Here is a 19,133-nt window from a genome sequence, read left to right on the forward strand (position 1 = left end):
ACAAGGATGATGATGCTGGGGATTTCATTTTAGTGATGATAATAATGAATAAGAGAACCTTAGATTAGTTTTGTATGTTGGTGTGACACACAACTAAGTCTATATATATAGTGTTTAAGTATTTGTTAACCCTTTATGAACACGGTCCGATGGTGGTTCTTCGAATTTTTTAATAAAATATTATTTTTGTTCTCTTATTTATTATTATTATTATTATTATTATTATTATTATTATTATTATTATTATTATTGTGATTTTTTGGGGAGACTCTTGTATTTATTATTATAAATTCTTTTTAATAGTTTTGATAATATTTTTACATGGAAAAGCATTAAATAAAAATGAATTTTTTTAATAGCTTTGATAATTTTTAGTAGTAAATAAAAATAGAAAAAATGGATTTATTTTACATATAGTTAATAGGTCAAAGAAATTTAATTATTAATAATGTGGCATTATTTTTTTCTTTTTTTGGTCAAGAGAATGTGGCATTTTTTGATTCAGTAATAAAATTATTATTATTATTATTAGACCGAATTAATGATATCTATCTATGTTTGACCAATATATTTATAAAACATTATTATTTTTTTGACAAAAATATAAAAAAAAAATCAGTTGTAATAATAATAATAATAATAATAATAATAATAATAATAATAATAATAATAATAATAAAAAATAAGAGAACAAAAATAATATTTTATTAAAAAATGCTATTAAAATTAAGTAATCTGTTAATTTTTGTAGGGATTAAAAATGCTATTAAAATTAAGTAAGGACTAAACTTACAAGGTCGCAATTTTGTAGGGACCAAAAACATAATTAACCCTTTTTTTTTTGTCAAGCATTTTTTATTTTCTAATCTAAGAAAATGACTCACAAAATGGTAGTCATTCCGAAGTTAACTTTTGTGTTGATTTTTGTATAATTATGATATAGTATATATAAAAAAAATTTTGGTAAAATATATAAATGTTATTTACCGGTATAAAAAGTTATATAAATATGATCCATTAGTTTTATAAAAAAAATTAAATTAAAAAAGAGATACATTAAATTCAATCCGTTAACAATTTTATTGATTGGTTGATGATTTTGATAGTTTTTAGTTGGATGAATATAATGAATTAGGGAACTCAATTGTCACCCTTAACAAAAGTGTGCTTGATGCTCTAATCTTAGTGATATACTCAATGAAATTATATTATTTTTGTGGGTTAATAGCTTAAATGGTCGTTGTAATTTGGATGAGATTTGAAAAATTGCCGTGTTTAAAAAAAAAACCACAAATTTCACTCTTGTAATTTTGGATTATTCACATTTTAAACCTCACCTTGTAAAAAATACATTATACATAAGAATTATTTAGTAATAATAAGTTATAAGTCTGTAAGAAAATAACTAAATAGTTTTTTCTTTTTTACTCATTTGAGCTTATAAGCTATAAATTATATAGTTCACTTTAACGAAACTATATCAGTTATAAGCTACCTTCTTGTGTTTACCAAAAAGACCCTATATTATTTTATACCTCCGTTTCGTTTTCCCTTGTTATTTGTAGAAAAACACTCACCAACATAAGCCCAAGTGTAATTTTTTTTTTTTAATGGTAAATGTTACTATGTTAATTTTTATGCTATGACACAATTTTAAGAAAAAGTTATATCAATTTACTAATAATGCCAAAACTTGGAAAATGTTGGAACATAAATTTTTATCGACAAAACTTGTTCCCTTATCCATTTTCCCTTAATTTTTATATTAATTAATAAGACACAATTTTGTGACAAAATGACATCTCAATTAGGTTGGCACATCATTGGAGAACATTAATACATATATTGATTAAAAATAAAGAAAAACAATATTTTAGGGGAATTAGCCCAAAATTCAAGAAAAACAACAGAGTTAAAATAACTGCCTAATTAAAAATCTTGGTAGAAAAACTACTTTAATTTTGAAAACATAAATATACCTCCATTTAGGATTATTACATTTATACCAATTCACCACTTCATGGATGTTTGACTTGCCCAAATGGAAGGGGAAAAACAATATTTAACCCAATAATAAAACAAATATTTTTTGCAAAGTTACTTATAATAAAATACGGATGTTCCTTTACATATTGGGAATTACTTTTTTTCCCATATATTTTTCTTTGATTCCATTTAAATCTTCTTCTCAAGATACTATAATCACCAAGTGTCTATTGTTGGTGATATTTCTATTTCAAATTTCATCTTCCATACCAACGATTAAATTTATAATTTCAAAAAAGGTATGTGTGTATTTTTAGATATTAGTAATTTAATTGGGTAAAAATGGTAAAATAAGAAGAAAAAATTTCGATAATTTTTTTTAGTGTTAATCCTCTGGTTCTTAGAGGAATGAGACTCTACTATTTGAAGTTTGTTTGAAAGGTAAATAGAGTCTGACCAAGAATCGTTTCTTCAAGAATCGAACTTGCATTCTTTCAAACAAGTTGTCTTTAGATGAAGTTTGTTAACCACTTTGCCTCAATCACTTGGATAAATTATATATAATATTTTTTATTTACATATTATAATTATTAATTACGTTAAAAAGGCAAGAGATACAAACAAGTTGTCTTTAGATGAAGTTTGTTAACCACTTTGCCTCAATCACTTGGATAAATTATATATAATATTTTTTATTTACATATTATAATTATTAATTACGTTAAAAAGGCAAGAGATACAATATAGTGTTTCCCGTGAGACCCACTCCTATTCAAATGTTGTTATTTCACAACATCTAGAAGTTATAAAGATGGTATCCGCCCGATGTATTTTTCCTACACTCTCTGGAGTTACTCAACACTCTATCTTTTCTTTCACACACTTCTACACACAGAAGTTTTGTATTTCAACTTTTGCTTTGATGCTTTCCTTCCTTCAAGTACCCCTCTATTTATTGAGGTAATGGACCGAGAGAGTTTGGAAAAATCAGCACATCCATTTCATCTAATTTCATGCACTTAAATGTGAAACATGTATAGTATGCCAATCTTTCGAAGTGAAGCTATGTGTGTATCTGAAACAGCTAAGCCTAACTATTTTAAAAGAAAAACCAAGCCATGCATTTTTTTGGACTCTAGACTTTGACAATTGCTTTGTGCAATTTTTTTTTGGCTTTGACAACTTCTATTGTGGAAATTATAAATGAGTGATGTGTATACGTAGGACCCATTTAAGTACCCAAAAATGATATGATTCGTACTACACTACACTAAATGACAACAAACCCTCTCATTCTTTTTTCTCATTCCTCACTCAAACGGCGCCATTTTCTTCTTTCTACTCATGTACCGGTTTTTTCTTTATAAACAGTGCTACCAGTCACCCAAGAAAAAAGTTTCATTCACATTTTCTCCTTCAAATTCCCTCTGTCAAACCTCAACCTTCTAGCACAAGGTAAAACCATAATCACTTTTTTTCCAGGTCAGCTTAATAATCTCTACTCTGCTTCACAATTGCTTATTTACTAGTATAACATTCACCTTAATAATCATCTTGTGTTTTTAATGTGAGTCACTACAAGTAAAGAGGCATTTTGTGAAATTTAAAATGATGGATTGCGAATGTTAGAAGGGTCGCATATGTCCCTTTGCGACTGTTCCTTAACATTCGCTGAAATTGGGATCATAGCTGCCTTTTGCGACAGTTCGTTACAACCGTCGTAGTGGCTATTGCGATGGTTGCTAACAAATTTGAATTCATAATGTTTCACAGTTTTATTGAAAACGGTAGAATCGGGCTTAATCTATGAAAACAACAGATTTTCTTATATATATATATATATATAGAGAGAGAGAGAGAGAGAGAGAGAGGATCCGTTGACACCAGGTGTCAACGGTTATGTTGACACCAAATCTGATCCGTCGAATTAATTAATCATACGGTCAAATGTTTATTCACTAAATGTGCTCACCGGAACAATATTTATTTTACTCTTTCCGTTTCAATCTTTTAAAGAAAACGTTTTGGATTGATCTCTCTCCTACAATCATTTTATGAATTGTTTGATCCAGATACTTGTTTTAATTCGGTGACTATCTTTTTCATATAACAATTCCACTCCCTTTATTCAATTGTTCAAATCCCCGTAAAAATTAAAACACAGATGGAGTGTGACTATGTATGTGCCATTGATCTTCATGTTCAAATTTCCACCATTTCACATATGGATTGAAACCGATGCAAACAATATATCTACAATCGATGAGTTTGTTTTGATAGGTGGGATTTTAAGTGTGGAAATTGAGTTTTTGTAACTGAGATTGATGGGAATAAACATGATTGCTTAACAATTGCATTGAATTTCAGAAAATGGTTTTGAAAGTATTTTAATTATTCTGCAATTAGGAGGATTTTGATACGATCACGTTGAAAACAATAATAGTGTGTGATTGAAAGAAATGATACATAATAAATAAAGGAGCTGTTAACTTGCACCCACCTAAAAACTCTAAGATCTGCACCTACTAGTTATTTACCAAAACACCCATGTTTTTCTATTATAAACAAATATTATTTATGTTACAAAAATGTCATTTTAATTAAAATAAAGTTTAATAGAGACAAAAGGGTGTTTTAGTAAAGTACAAGTAGGTGCAGCTTGTTAACTTGCACCTTAGTGTTTTTAGGTGGGTGCAAGTTAACAGCCCCATAAATAAAAATGTGACACTATAATTAGCCTTTGATTAAATAAAATAAACGGTTGAGATTTGGTGTCAACGAATTCGTTGACACCTGGTGTCAACGGATCCTCACTTATATATATATATATATATAAGAAGTAAAATCTGGAAAAATTTTCAAAAATTTGAAGATTAATCATATTTATAAAAACCATGTCCGAATAACACGATACAATGTATATTGATTGACACCGGTATATAAATCATGTTATACGGTTGAATGACAAGTACTTTCCGAAAAAAAATTTGATTTTTTTTTCATTTTTCCGGTATTGAAAAAATCTGGAAATATGAATTTTGCAAAATTTATTAATTTTTTCCATAATGTTTTCATTTTTTTAATTTTTCCAGATTTTACATTTTATTTTTAAAATTTTCCAGATTTTTGTTTTCATTTTTATTAATTTTTCCAATTTTTTTTAAAAAAATTCGGTATTTTTTTATTTTTTTCCAGAATTTTTTTTCATTTTTCTTATTTGGTAAGAATTTTTTTCGTTTTTTTTTTTTTTAAAAATATTTTTTAAAAAAAACTTAAAAAAAAATAATTTTTTTATTATTAAAAAAATATTTTTTTATTAAAAAATAGGAAATGCCACGTGTCCCTATTAAAAAATTAAAAAAATAAAAATAATTATACAGTCAGCGTGCCACGTCATCAAAAAAGGTGACGTGGCGCGCCACATCAGCTCCTGGCGTGTGCCAGATTTGACCAGGGGTGTTTTCGACGGAATCTTCATATTTCAGGGTTGGAATCGAAAGAATCTTTTTTACAGGGGGGAAAACCGGAACTCGCCTATATTACAGGGGGGTAAAAATGTATTAACCCTTATTTATTTCAACGGACTCTATAACATTCATAATCTCCTTGTTTTTTTATAAAGTTATGCATGTATGGATTCTATTATATGATTGTGAATGGTTTTTTATATGCATAGGAAAAAAAATTAAAATTATTTGATCTGCCTTAGTATTGTATTTTTTATTGTTATTTTTTTTTTCTTTTTCACAAAATGCTTTTAATTGTTCCTATGGTTCTTGTGCTATGTTCAGATAATTTATTTTAGATAGAGCATGAAATTTAAAAATCCTCTTTTTTGTGTTGTTTTTTTCATGTTATAATACACATTTATTATCATACCTAAAATTTAATTCAAAAAAGATTTTTCCTGTGCAGTGCACGGGAATACACACTAGTTGGATTAAATGCTAAAGTGTAAGTAATTGGATTTTCTTAATTCAAGGTGAAGTAATTACAATTGTAGTTTTCATGTTTTGTTTGTATAACTTCAGTTTGAGATGACCTCTTTTTCCATGTGACACTCGTAATAGGACTAAGGGAGTATTATTTTCATTTTCTGAGTATATATATCATTAAAAAAAAAGTATATAATATTACAACATGTGGTTCATTTGTTCATCTATTAAACTAATGTCTTTTGTTTACGTGGTAATAGATGAACACATGTAATGGCTCCTATTGTGACAAATTTACTCCAAATAGACCCTATAAGTCTACAATGTGGACTGAATCTTGGAGGAGCTGGTAAGCTCGTTCATTACCACCACATTACATTGAAGTTTGCAAATAAAGAAATGAAAATCCTATATAATTATAAGTTTAAGGGTCATGTTAACTTATGTCCTTAGGGCACAAGTTAAAGATCTAAAAAAAGAATTAAAACATGTGTGTTGTATTGAAAAAATAAGTTTTTAACTTTTCAAGACATTGAATGCACAATCTTCAAAAATAAGTTTCTACATTTGGCTTCTAAACTTGTGCCTTAAGAGCACAAGTTAACATTTCCCTAAGTTTAAATACAAAGGTTTACAGAATTTGGAGGTCTAATTCATTGTACAAGATTTAGCATATGCAGTTGCTCGATTTGTAACAAAATAGAACCAACTACCAAGGGGGAAACGCATAATTGAATATGTGTCGGCTCTTGGAGCATTAGAGCTAAAATTAGCTCGGCAAAAGTAACTGCCACTAATGTGGCTTGTAACCTAGGCTTTGTTTGTTTGCGAGTTTTAAGGGATGGGAGGGGAGAGTTTTGAAAAAAAATAGAATGAGCAAGTGGAAAAAATAGAAGAAAATGGAAGGGGAGGGTTTTGTTTTTTTTTTTTTTAAAGGTTTATATGAATTTTTCAAAGAAAGTTGAATGTAAAATAGTTTAAATAGCTTAAAAAAAACTGACACCTATTATTATAAGTGTAATTAGCCTAATTCGTCTTGCATTTTCCTGTAGTATCATGGAGGAGCCAATTTCGGACGAATTGCAGGAGGCCCTTTTATATCCACTAATTATGACTATGATGCTTCACTAGATGAATGAATATGGTGAGAAATTACTGGTATATAAATTTACTTGCTTAACTTGACCAAAAAATTAAAATAAAAAAATTTACTTGCTTTCTGTTTGGTACCTTTTTATAGCTAATCACTGAAATTAAACATAATAGTTGATTAAAACCAGGTTCTACCTATGGAATGAGGGATTGACCTTTACTTATCATTCTGTACGAAAATGTAAAGATTTTGTAATTAGTGGTTGCTGGTTTTGTTCTCAAGTTCATTCATTTTGACCTTTCTGTGATTGCAAAAGCTAGGTAACTAGGCCCTTGGAGATTGAAATTAAGCTCACTTGGCAAAAAAGGGTTCAAAATGCTTTTAGTCTCAATCAAATTCAAAATTAGAAAGGGTTAAATATTTCTTAAATATGTTTTTGTTTTATTTTATTATTTTATTGTTTCAGGGAAAGGCCTTCTCTTCAAGATGGGAATGAAATAAACTGCAAGATTATATACGTCGTGCCACTTATAATATGTCTAATATACCAGTTACTAGATCTGATTCAAGCTGAATATTCATATGCCAAGAGTTTGGCTCGTTATGCTGCAACTCTAGGACCTACTGCTTGGCGAATGAATAGCTTCCTAGAGGATTCAACATGCATTTCCTTCGGGATGTAAATATGGTTGAGGTTGGGTTGGAGAGTATGAACCACTTTCAACCTCAGTATTAATGCTAGATAACCGTGTCCAGAAAGAGAAACCTAGTTTGGCAACAAATCTGTAGTCTACTACTAAACTGGCAGAGGTTGGTAAAAATGGCAAGCATGTAGAGTCCACCTTGGAACATTCTGTAAATCAACCGATGTTTGAGGGGAAACAACCTTCATTTCGCCCTGGTTGTGGGCTCATTTTGTATCTAAAAATATAACAAAGTTTGATTTTACTCTAAAAAAATAAAACAAAATGGTTTCATTCTCAAAAAAAAAAAAAAATTATTATTGTTTTTGTTTTTTGTCCTGAATAAATATAATTTTGACATGCTTTTGACATTTCTTGAGAATAATAATAATATGGACATATAAAGGTTGAACATAATAGATAGGCAGAACATAGATACATCTTGAACATAAAAGAGTGGTCATTTTAACATTAATATGAACATAAATTAGCCTAAAGACAAAACGAAAAAACTATTTGTGAGGATAAAAATATTCTGTTTTATTTTTTATGAATTAAAATCAAAATTCGCTGTAATTTTAAGGACGAAAAATTTATATAACTCCTTTTTTTTTAGGGAAAGGTAGCTCATTTCATTTCATCTAAAATATTAGAGTGAATACAATCGTGAGGATGAAAGTAAATACTGAGACTAGCATGTAATATAGACGCTCAAGCAAATATATAAGTGATTATATTAGCTTGTCTCCGAATTTGAGCTAGAGCATAATCATATCTTTCTTTTTAAAGCTTGTCTGGTCAAGCTATAACTTACCCTAATCTTAACCTAATATTTTCCCTCCCTAATTTTAGCATTTACTTCTTCTAAGTGCAATTCCTAATCAGCATTCCACTTTGGAATTCAAATCCATATTCCCAAAGTTGTTCAAGAGTTGTATTGTAAATGATACATCTGATTACCAATGCATATCATTTTCAAGGTTATTCTTCCACAATTTATTCTCCAATTCCAAATACCACTTCATCAGTTTCCTTCTCATTTCCTCCCTCCTCTCATCAACCGAACATGAATCACTGGGGACAACACCTACATCACATGCTTCTCCGCTTTCATTATGCAGATCAACCATGCTCTTTTCTCCACACCCTTTTGTCTCCCTCGCATCTCACCATCGTCTAAACCATTTCACCATCTCACTGTGCATTGCAAAAGAGAACCATTTTCAATCTCCTCTATTCGATTTACAGAAGCCCTTAAACAATATTCGCAACAGGTTTAATTTGTGCTTGCATTCACCATTTACACGGCTCTATGACTGCAATTAATTGTCCCCAATCTCTTCGATTCTCATTAGTTTTCACTCCTCTCATTGTTATCAGCCATCTCTCTCTCTCTCTACTCTTTCTCTCTCTCTCTCTCTCTCTCTCTCTCTCTCTCTCTCTATCTATCTAATCGCAGGAGGTTTAAGATGATGGCAGTGATAACATAACAAGGTAGAAGAGAATGAGATCGAGCGATCATTGATGGTTGACCAGACTTTTTTAATGAGGAATCAAAGGGGCGAGGATGGTGGCTAAGGTGATTATTCAATCGAGGAGAGCGTTGTTGTTGAAGCAAAAATCTTTTTGATGAATGTTTAATGATAACAAACCTCGTGGAATAAATGATAAGTTTTATGAATGGTGATCTACTGATGTTTGCACTTGAGTTTTTGCTAAAAGAACAGGAATCACATAAGTGGATAAGCTAGAAGCCACCCACGTTGATAAGTGCATCATATCTACTCAACAATGAAAGAATGAGTATATCATCAGTTGAAACAACAAGATCATATCTCCATGAAGATTCATAGCTCAAGAATCATGATGGAAGAACTTGAATCATGATGGAAGAACTTACATCACAAGCTACACAAGAATGTGCTTGAAGTTATGTGACAAAACTCACATTGAGTTTTGTGCTATATGATTTGAAGATCCTCCATGGGTAAACAAGATAAAAGGAAATATGCATACAAGTTAGGAAGATTCTCAGAACCTCCTCAAAGTATCACACTTCCAAAGCTTCTAAGGATAAGAAGTTCAAAGTTCAAAATATTCATATGAATAGAGTTCAGAATGTTCATATGAATGGAGTTCATAATGATCATGAACATAAACCAGAATATTTCCAGAAATCATAAAGGATTATTTCATGGATAAACAAGAATATTTAAAGTCATCGGTTACAAGAGATATTGAACTAGATGCAAAGAAATATTCCGTTGGACTTCAAAGAAAGAATCATATTGTTTGTCAAAACAAATGATCTCTCCTTTATATGCTTCAAGAAGTCTTTGAAGGGAATAAAGAAACAACCTTCATAAGGTTCAAAGTGTTGAAGAACATTAGTATGTTTATGAACATCAGAAAGTTCAGCACAAAGTACAACCGTCATAAAAGGAAGGAACCCAGAAGAAACATTCTGAAGTTCATATGTATGAACCCAGAAGGTGTTCAGAAGGTTGTTTAGAAGGTTGCTCAGAAGGTTCATTAGAGCAAACCCATAAATCAATATCCACACCAAGAACATGCAAGAACAGATGGGACATGAACATATCTTATGCATACAATGATTTTGACTTTGGATCAAGAAATCATTAAAGGCATCTATGGTGATTAAAGGATTAATGGACTTTGATTAATTTGTTGGTATTTAACTTGTGCTCTTGAGTGGTTAACTAAGACAGGAACAAGTTTCAATTCATACCAAAGATACAAAGAATCAAAGGACATAAAAACTTAAGAACTCAGTCAGAGTTCAGAAAGTTAAAAAGAGTTCAGAAGGTTGGACAGAGTTCAGAAGATTGTTCATGATGAACATCAAGAACCAAGCCCAGAAATTCATGAACCAAATGAAGAACATGCAAGGTTCACGTGACTTAAATAAAAGCCCAGTAAAGTACATTGACTAAGATCAATCAAGGAATAAATGCATTTATTTGATTAAAGTCAAAAAGGGCATCTTCAATGTTCATTCAAGACTATGAACATTTGAAGTACAAAACATTAGGAATATTCCATTAAGAATATCATCCTAGATGTTTTCTAAGCTGCACTTCATAAATGTTTCACTATTAGGATTTGATTACATCAAATGAAAGTCTTACAAATCATCCTAAGTGAAACAAAAAGGAACATTCTGAAGTCCCCTGAGTTCAGAAAGTTCGATCCTGCTCCATGCTTTTTCTGACATGAACAGTATAGTTGTTGGAAAGAAAAAGGCAAAGACAAAAGCAAGATCAAATCTTTTTCAACAAGATTTCGACACATAAGGGAGTTGGTACTGTACAAAGCAAACCAAATCCCCTAAAGCATGGAATGAAAGTGACAGCTCCACTTTATGAGATCCTGCACTTGTTCCAAGGCAGATTGCAAAGAAAATCTGACCAAGGAACATTCTGAAGTCGTACAAAGCAAATCTTCAAGTACAACCCAGAAATTCATGTGACATTCATCTGCAAAAAGCCCAGATGCACATCTGACCGTCAATTCACATGAACCCAGATGAAGATCATCAAGAACACAACAATATTCTGGAAAATTCTCAAGAACACAACAACATTCTGAAGTATTCTCAAGAACACAACAACATTCTGAAGTATATCAGTTTTGCCCAGAATTCAAGTGTAAGTTGGTGGGTCCCATGACACGTGGCACAAGACCAGTGGACACTCTCCAACGGCTACAAAGGTTCAAGAAACTCTATAAAAAGAGATCAAGGCCTCAGCATAACATGCACCATTGCAAAGCAACAAGAAAAACAACATGAACATTGTTGTGAAGCTTTAGCAAAAAATTGATCATCACAAAGATTCCAAGAAGTCTTTTTAAGTGTAAATCAATTCTCTTTCTCTTATCTTTTCAAAGATAAGTTCTTCTTCTTCTTCTGTTTGTTTCACAAACATTCAAACTCCAAACATCTTGTAAAGTCTCATCTAGCTTTAGGGGTACTAAAGTGTTAGTTTGAGCTGAAGGTGTAAAAGTCTAAGTGGGTAACTTAGCAAGAAGAAAAGAAAGTCTCATCTAGCTTTAGGGGTACTAAAGTGTTAGTTTGAGCTGAAGGTGTAAAAGTCTAAGTGGGTAACTTAGCAAGAAGAAAAGAAAGTCTCATCTAGCTTTAGGGGTACTAAAGTGTTAGTTTGAGCAGAAGGTGTAAAAGTCTAAGTGGGTAACTTACCACGAAGATGCAAGCCTGCTGAGGCTTAGAGAATACAGGGTTGTAACTGTTCATGTGAACAAAGATTGTAAGGTGCAGGATTTGAGAGGTTATCTCAAGCATCATATTGGAAACTCTCACAAGATTGTGAGGAGTGGACTAACCCACATTGGGGGAACCACTATAAATCTCTGTGTGTTGATTCTCTCTTCCCTATACTCTTTATTTACAGTATACACAACACACACAAACACATTTATTTATTTAAACTGTTTTTGCACTAACACTTCAGAACGTTCTGAAGTCAGTCTCCTAACTTAACCATTCCAAGTTCACAACTTGAGAATTAATTTTAAGTTACAGGTTTAATTTTAAAAGGGTCACAATTCAAACCCCCCCTTCCTTGTGACTATTATATCCACTTCAATTGGCATCAGAGGCTGCCTCTATGGTTTGAGCACTTAACAGTGTATGAGGAAAAGATCCAGAAGGAAGTGATGTCAAAACCTGCAAATCAAAGTGCATGTCACATATGCAACAATGTGGGATACTTCAAAACCCAATGCCCTCTGAAGAAGAAGATGCAAAGATGGCAACCAGAGATGATTTTGAAGAAAAAGAAGAAATCAACACATGAGTAAAGAAACACAAGAAGTGAAGAGGTAAGAAATTCTAATCTTTATCTTTTATATAAAGTGTTTAATAATATCTCATATGACTCATGCATTTTATCTTAAAAGTATGAACTTTTAAAATAATAACTTTTCTTGTATAAAGAAAGAAAATGTGAAACTACTAATCCTGAATGATATATATCTTAAAACCATTCAAAAATTGTAGCACTCTCATTTTAAAATATTTGAGAAACATAAGATCCTCAATGAACAAAAATTTGTAAGATTTAGAAAAGTCTGAATTTTTGAAACAAAATGTTATTTTGAAAAGGGAAGTAATATTTTGAAAAAGGACATAACCAACTTTCTAAAGTCTGTTAAACCTTTCGAAAATGTTGGTTTAGGATTCATAACCTATCACAAACAAAAGTGAGAAGGAAATTGAAAAATGTTCATTTTGAAAAAGAATTTAAAATTCTGAACCTGTATGTTTCTTTTTAAAAAAAAAAACTTGAGAAAAATCCTCATTTCAAAAAGACATTATATCCTAAAATAGAATGAGCTCAAAAGGTTGAGATTGGTAAAATATAGTTTTCTTGTTTCAACAAATCTGATCATCTTAAATCAGAATGTGGTCATAAGAAAGAATCTCTCAAGAAGAGAAACACTAACCTCCAAGGACCCAAAGTAATACGGGTACCAAGAGCTTTACCAATTTGTGATGCAGGAATGTCTTCTAAATTTCTAGGAAAAGCTTGATTCATGGACAAATTATGTTCAAGAAATACGTGGAGATCAAAATGATGAAGATTCTGAAACTTCTCAAGATGATGCTGAGTTGTTCTAGAACAATAGAACAATTTAAAATTAGTTCAAGTCAAAGAACCAAAACTTCATTTATTTGCACACCTCTAAGAAGTTATCATCTGTCATCACCTAAACATGAACCACAACCTATCCTAGAATACACCAAACCTGATCATGATTCCACAAATCTTAAAGATGTCCCTAAAATCATCCATAACATGATTAGGCACACTTTACTCCCTAGATATGGAATCATTGATGTTGATACTGATTTATGTATCATCTCATGACCAAAACAAAACTCAACATCTGCTTCATAATCCTTCAATACATGATTGATTCTTGTTTGGCTGTCAAACAAAAAGTTGTTGAGTTGCCATATGGGATCCATATGACTCCCATCTTTAAGGTTGCACAAGTATCCCTAGAAGGTGAAGAAAGTAAATACACCTTCATGAGATTCACAACCAAAACCTTAGGACAACTTCACATCACCACTTCAAACATGCCAACTCCTCCAACTTCAGGAACATCTGGATCTGTGAAAAGATATGCAGATCAGGAAGTTCATAAAACTAGGAAGAAAAGAAGAGTTGAGAAGGTTAGAAACCCATCCAGCATACAGAAGTAAGAATGAGATGGATCTCCTGAAAGTATGGAAGATGATGAAGCTCATTCTTCTCCAGCCCTAGTGTTGTTTAAACAAGTTGCTGAGCTTGCAAGAAAAGCAATTCAGAATGTTGCTGGTAAGAATGAAGAACAACTTCAGAAAGAAGATGAAGTTGTTGAAGAAGAAATTATGCAAGATGAGGTTGTCACTCAAATGGAAGATGATGAGATACCTCAAGAAGTTCATATGGTTGTTGCAATCACTGAAGAAGACGGTTAGAAGATTGACTCAGCTGGTGATGCATCTCTTCAAAAAGAAGTTGAGAATGTTGCTGAAAAAGAACATCAGAAGGTTGGCACACCTCAGAATGTTGAAGAAAACCCTCTTGACCAAGATCAGAGAGTTGAAGAAAATACTGAGCAAGTTGCTCAAGAAGTGACTGCAATTCAGAATGTTCAAGAAACATCTGAAATTGAAGATCAGAATGCTCGTGAATCTGCATATCAGAACGTTCAAAGTGACTGCAATTCAGAATGTTCAAGAAACATCTGAAATTGAAGATCAGAATGCTCGTGAATCTGCATATCAGAATGTTCAGGAAAATGCTCCTGATGCTGAAGCTACTCAATCAAAAAATTTAAAGCTTCAAAGTTCATCCCTCTGTTTTCAAGCAAGGTAGAAATCTTATACTTTGAGAAAATTGGTCAGCAAGAGCTATTACTCAAAGAACATTCAATAACTTTGGAAGGTTAGAGAATGTTGGATCAAACATCAAGGACCTTACTGGTCATAAGAACTGCACTCATATGATGCAAATAAGAGAATTATCTCTGCAAGCTCAAGATTGAAGAAGATGGTCTGATCAAAAGACTTGTCTAAACAATCTCTGCATTCACTTGCTACAATAAGTGAAAGTGTTTGAGTATGTCATTAATGTTGATCATATACCATGTTCTCAACATATTGTCTTTCAATCTCAACTACATGTTTTTGCAACATATGATTGAAGAACAAGAAGACTTCTCATATTCTATATGAATTGGTCTTCACACTCATATTCAAGCATTTTAAGATGCCTCTGAAAAAGTGAAATGTATGAGAAGGATTGTCAAATCTTTGACATAAAGAATTTGACAACAATGAGGATCCTCCAAGAATGGATTAAGACATCCCTGGAGAAACCATCCAAAAAGTTTCTGACATTGCTAACAAAGTTGTTCAGAAAGCTGATGAAGTTCAGAATGTTGAAGAACTTCGAAAAGATGATGGTGGTGCTGAGAAAGAGAGCCAACTAGCTGATGGTTCACCTTAGAAAGATGATGGAATTCTCATTGCTGCTAATGAGGTTCAGGAAGATGATGCAACTACTGAAACATCACTTCAGAAAGTTGACACAGCTGCTGAAGATGGGAAAGTTGATGAAGTTCCTGCATAACAACTTCAGAAGGTTGATGAAGTTGAAGAAGCTTCTGGAGAAATACCTCAGAAAGCTAACAAAGCAGAAAGCTTTTATTGGAGAAGGATCCTTTTAATCTTCTACTGCTGAAACAATTTCAAAATCTGAAGTGATGTTACTAACATCATGAGTGAACTCCAGTTTGATGAATAAGAAATTGTTCTAGAATCTGATATGGGAAATGATCCTGTGTCATTAAAAGATCAAGATATGCATGATGTTGCTAAAGATCTGGCCACACACATGCTTAGTGAAAACACTACCACAAAGGAATCTGATGAGGATGAGCTAGCTGGAAATCAAGCTGGCTTTGATCTGAATATGGAGGAATTCAGCTCAGACTTCAATGCAAATGTCTTTGAGGATTCCCAGATGGAAAATGATGGAACAATTCCTTCAACTCAAGTTCAGAATGTTCAAAGAAACATTCTTCATGAACAAAGCATTCCATCTGTTGATCATATGTCTGCAGATCCTGAAACATCTGGATATGTTAAAAGACACTCATATCAGAAAGATGGAAAGACTAAGAAGAAGAGAAAGCTACTGATGATTAAGCTGCTTCGGAAAGTCATGCTTATTGATGCTTGGAGTTCTCCATCCAGATGAGAAAGTATTTCAAAGAAAGAGAAGCATGCTCTCTTGATTGAATCTCAAAGTGAGGGATATCATCTCATAAGGTACACATTTATTGCACTATGATAAATATGATATGATGATTGAATGCATCAAATTTTGTCATGATTAATATGTGTTGTTTATACCTAAGGGAAATATTTTTCTTCATACTCCTTTCATGGTGATATTATACTTATTTGCAACTGCAAAAGTCATAATTGATAATTAAAATCATTGCATGATGTCTTATGCTTTAACAAGATATATTAAGGGTGCATTTAAAATGAATTAGTATTCTTATAATTGAACAAGGGAATACTTCTGTTATGTATAAATTCATGCATAATATTCTCTCATTGTTTGCCCCAAATTCCTTTTTAATTATCATGTTAAATGTTAAATGTGTTACATCATTTTGTAAATACTTATCTTTTCACATTTGAAATAAATGATTTTGATGCATTTCTATCTGAGTTATTGACATGAGTTGCAAACTAAATCATCATTGTTGTTAAATAATTGATAGGAAGATTTATGTTTGATCATAAATGTTGAATCATGATTGTTCATTGATTTGAAACATAAAAAATGTCTTAATTTGTCAAACTTCAAAATAATTGAAACGTGAAGATATTCACTTGATTTTGATATGGTTTATGAAAATACCATTCTTCAAACATGATTTCAAATGAATCTTATGTTTGAATTTATTAGAAGATTTTTTATATACTTGATCTTCATTTTGAAGTTGTGTGTGATCTTGTTATAATCTTCAAAAATTGCTCTAAGGTTTGCATAATTTGTTCTTAAACTTATATTGGCCTTGCTTTAAGCATGAAAGTTTGTTTAAGCATTGTTGAATAATTATCTTACTTTAATTGCAAAAATTGAAGACAAAGATAGAGTTGTAAACATCAATGTCATATCAATATGTGTTTGTGCGTAAATTTGCTGCATATACTTGATTGTAACATGTGTGTTTTTCCACAAATTGTGTCAAGGATTGTTGCTTGTAATTGATTTCTTTTAAAAAGAAATTATCTTGCATCAAATGATACTTTGAAGCATTTCATCTTTTGAAAAACTCAGCAATATTTTCCAACATGGGAATATTGTAAAGAGAGAAAAATCTTTTCTAAACTCTGATTTCACCGCTTCCACAAATACCTCATTTTCTCTCAATTTCAAAAATTGTTGAATAAGATCAATTGATTTTTTCTCTTTTAAAGACTCAATTTAGATTAGATAATCATTTTCTAAATTATGAGCATGACTTTGTCAAAATGAAAAACTTATCTGCTATAACAATAAGTAAAAGAAAATAATTATTTTCTTAGAAAATCAAAAGATTTGAAATGTAGTAGGATATTCATCTCTAAAACTTAGGGGGAGTTTTCTATACTTGAAAATATCAATCTTTTCGAAAACATTGAAACCAAGGACAAAAACATTTTCTTAAATCTTGAGAAAAATTTCTCATATTTTGAATATGTTGAAATGGTTGCATATGTTATCATTTTTCATGTTTTGTTTATACAACTGATTGAAATAATGATTGATCATGATACCTGCAATGTGTTTTAATTAAACCATGAGTTTGATATATGAATGCACTTGTGAATTACATGCAATGTCCTGTGATTCTTACCTTCCAAAATTATGTCACTTTTCCTTCATATCACCCCTACTACTTTTTGATAGATGACAAAAGGGGGAGAGATATATATGATGGGAGAAAAACCTAGGATGGGGAGACATATGTATTATGGGAGAGAAAAATCTAAAATGGATTTAATTAATGAAGAATGTTATGAATTAACCTTTTCCATATGTTGAGGGGGAGTTTAATTAGTTTGATAAGAATTAAACTCTTGCATGTGTTTAGGGGGAGTTTAATTGCATATCCATGAACATTCTTACATTTATTATTATATCCATCATAAAACTTAAGATTTATTCAAAAGGTTTGTCATCATCAAAAAGGGGGAGATTGTTGAAGCAAAAATCTTTTTGATGAATGTTTTAATGATAACAAACCTCGTGGAATAAATGATAAGTTTTATGAATGGTGATCTACTGATGTTTGCACTTGAGTTTTTGCTAAAAGAACAGGAATCACATAAGTGGATAAGCTAGAAGCCACCCACGTTGATAAGTGCATCATATCTACTCAACAATGAAAGAATGAGTATATCATCAGTTGAAACAACAAGATCATATCTCCATGAAGATTCATAGCTCAAGAATCATGATGGAAGAACTTGAATCATGATGGAAGAACTTACATCACAAGCTACACAAGAATGTGCTTGAAGTTATGTGACAAAACTCACATTGAGTTTTGTGCTATATGATTTGAAGATCCTCCATGGGTAAACAAGATAAAAGGAAATATGCATACAAGTTAGGAAGATTCTCAGAACCTCCTCAAAGTATCACACTTCCAAAGCTTCTAAGGATAAGAAGTTCAAAGTTCAAAATATTCATATGAATAGAGTTCAGAATGTTCATATGAATGGAGTTCATAATGATCATGAACATAAACCAGAATATTTCCAGAAATCATAAAGGATTATTTCATGGATAAACAAGAATATTTAAAGTCATCGGTTACAAGAGATATTGAACTAGATGCAAAGAAATATTCCGTTGGACTTCAAAGAAAGAATCATATTGTTTGTCAAAACAAATGATCTCTCCTTTATATGCTTCAAGAAGTCTTTGAAGGGAATAAAGAAACAACCTTCATAAGGTTCAAAGTGTTGAAGAACATTAGTATGTTTATGAACATCAGAAAGTTCAGCACAAAGTACAACCGTCATAAAAGGAAGGAACCCAGAAGAAACATTCTGAAGTTCATATGTATGAACCCAGAAGGTGTTCAGAAGGTTGTTTAGAAGGTTGCTCAGAAGGTTCATTAGAGCAAACCCATAAATCAATATCCACACCAAGAACATGCAAGAACAGATGGGACATGAACATATCTTATGCATACAATGATTTTGACTTTGGATCAAGAAATCATTAAAGGCATCTATGGTGATTAAAGGATTAATGGACTTTGATTAATTTGTTGGTATTTAACTTGTGCTCTTGAGTGGTTAACTAAGACAGGAACAAGTTTCAATTCATA

General features: G+C 31.4%; 1 long non-coding RNA gene across 1 annotated transcript; it reads left to right on the plus strand.

Moving 5' to 3' along the window:
• Positions 1-2,848: 2,848 nt before the first annotated feature.
• Positions 2,849-8,005, plus strand: LOC146930791 (uncharacterized). The gene is made up of 5 exons (XR_015006478.1): positions 2,849-3,441; positions 5,902-5,940; positions 6,182-6,270; positions 6,974-7,065; positions 7,481-8,005. It is a non-coding gene; the product is annotated as an uncharacterized LOC146930791 (long non-coding RNA).
• The last annotated feature ends 11,128 nt before the right edge of the window (positions 8,006-19,133 follow it).

Source organism: Medicago sativa, chromosome 4, assembly GCF_051527215.1.
Source record: "Medicago sativa cultivar Bolivia chromosome 4, Bolivia_mono, whole genome shotgun sequence".
NCBI classification, from domain to species: domain Eukaryota; kingdom Viridiplantae; phylum Streptophyta; class Magnoliopsida; order Fabales; family Fabaceae; genus Medicago; species Medicago sativa.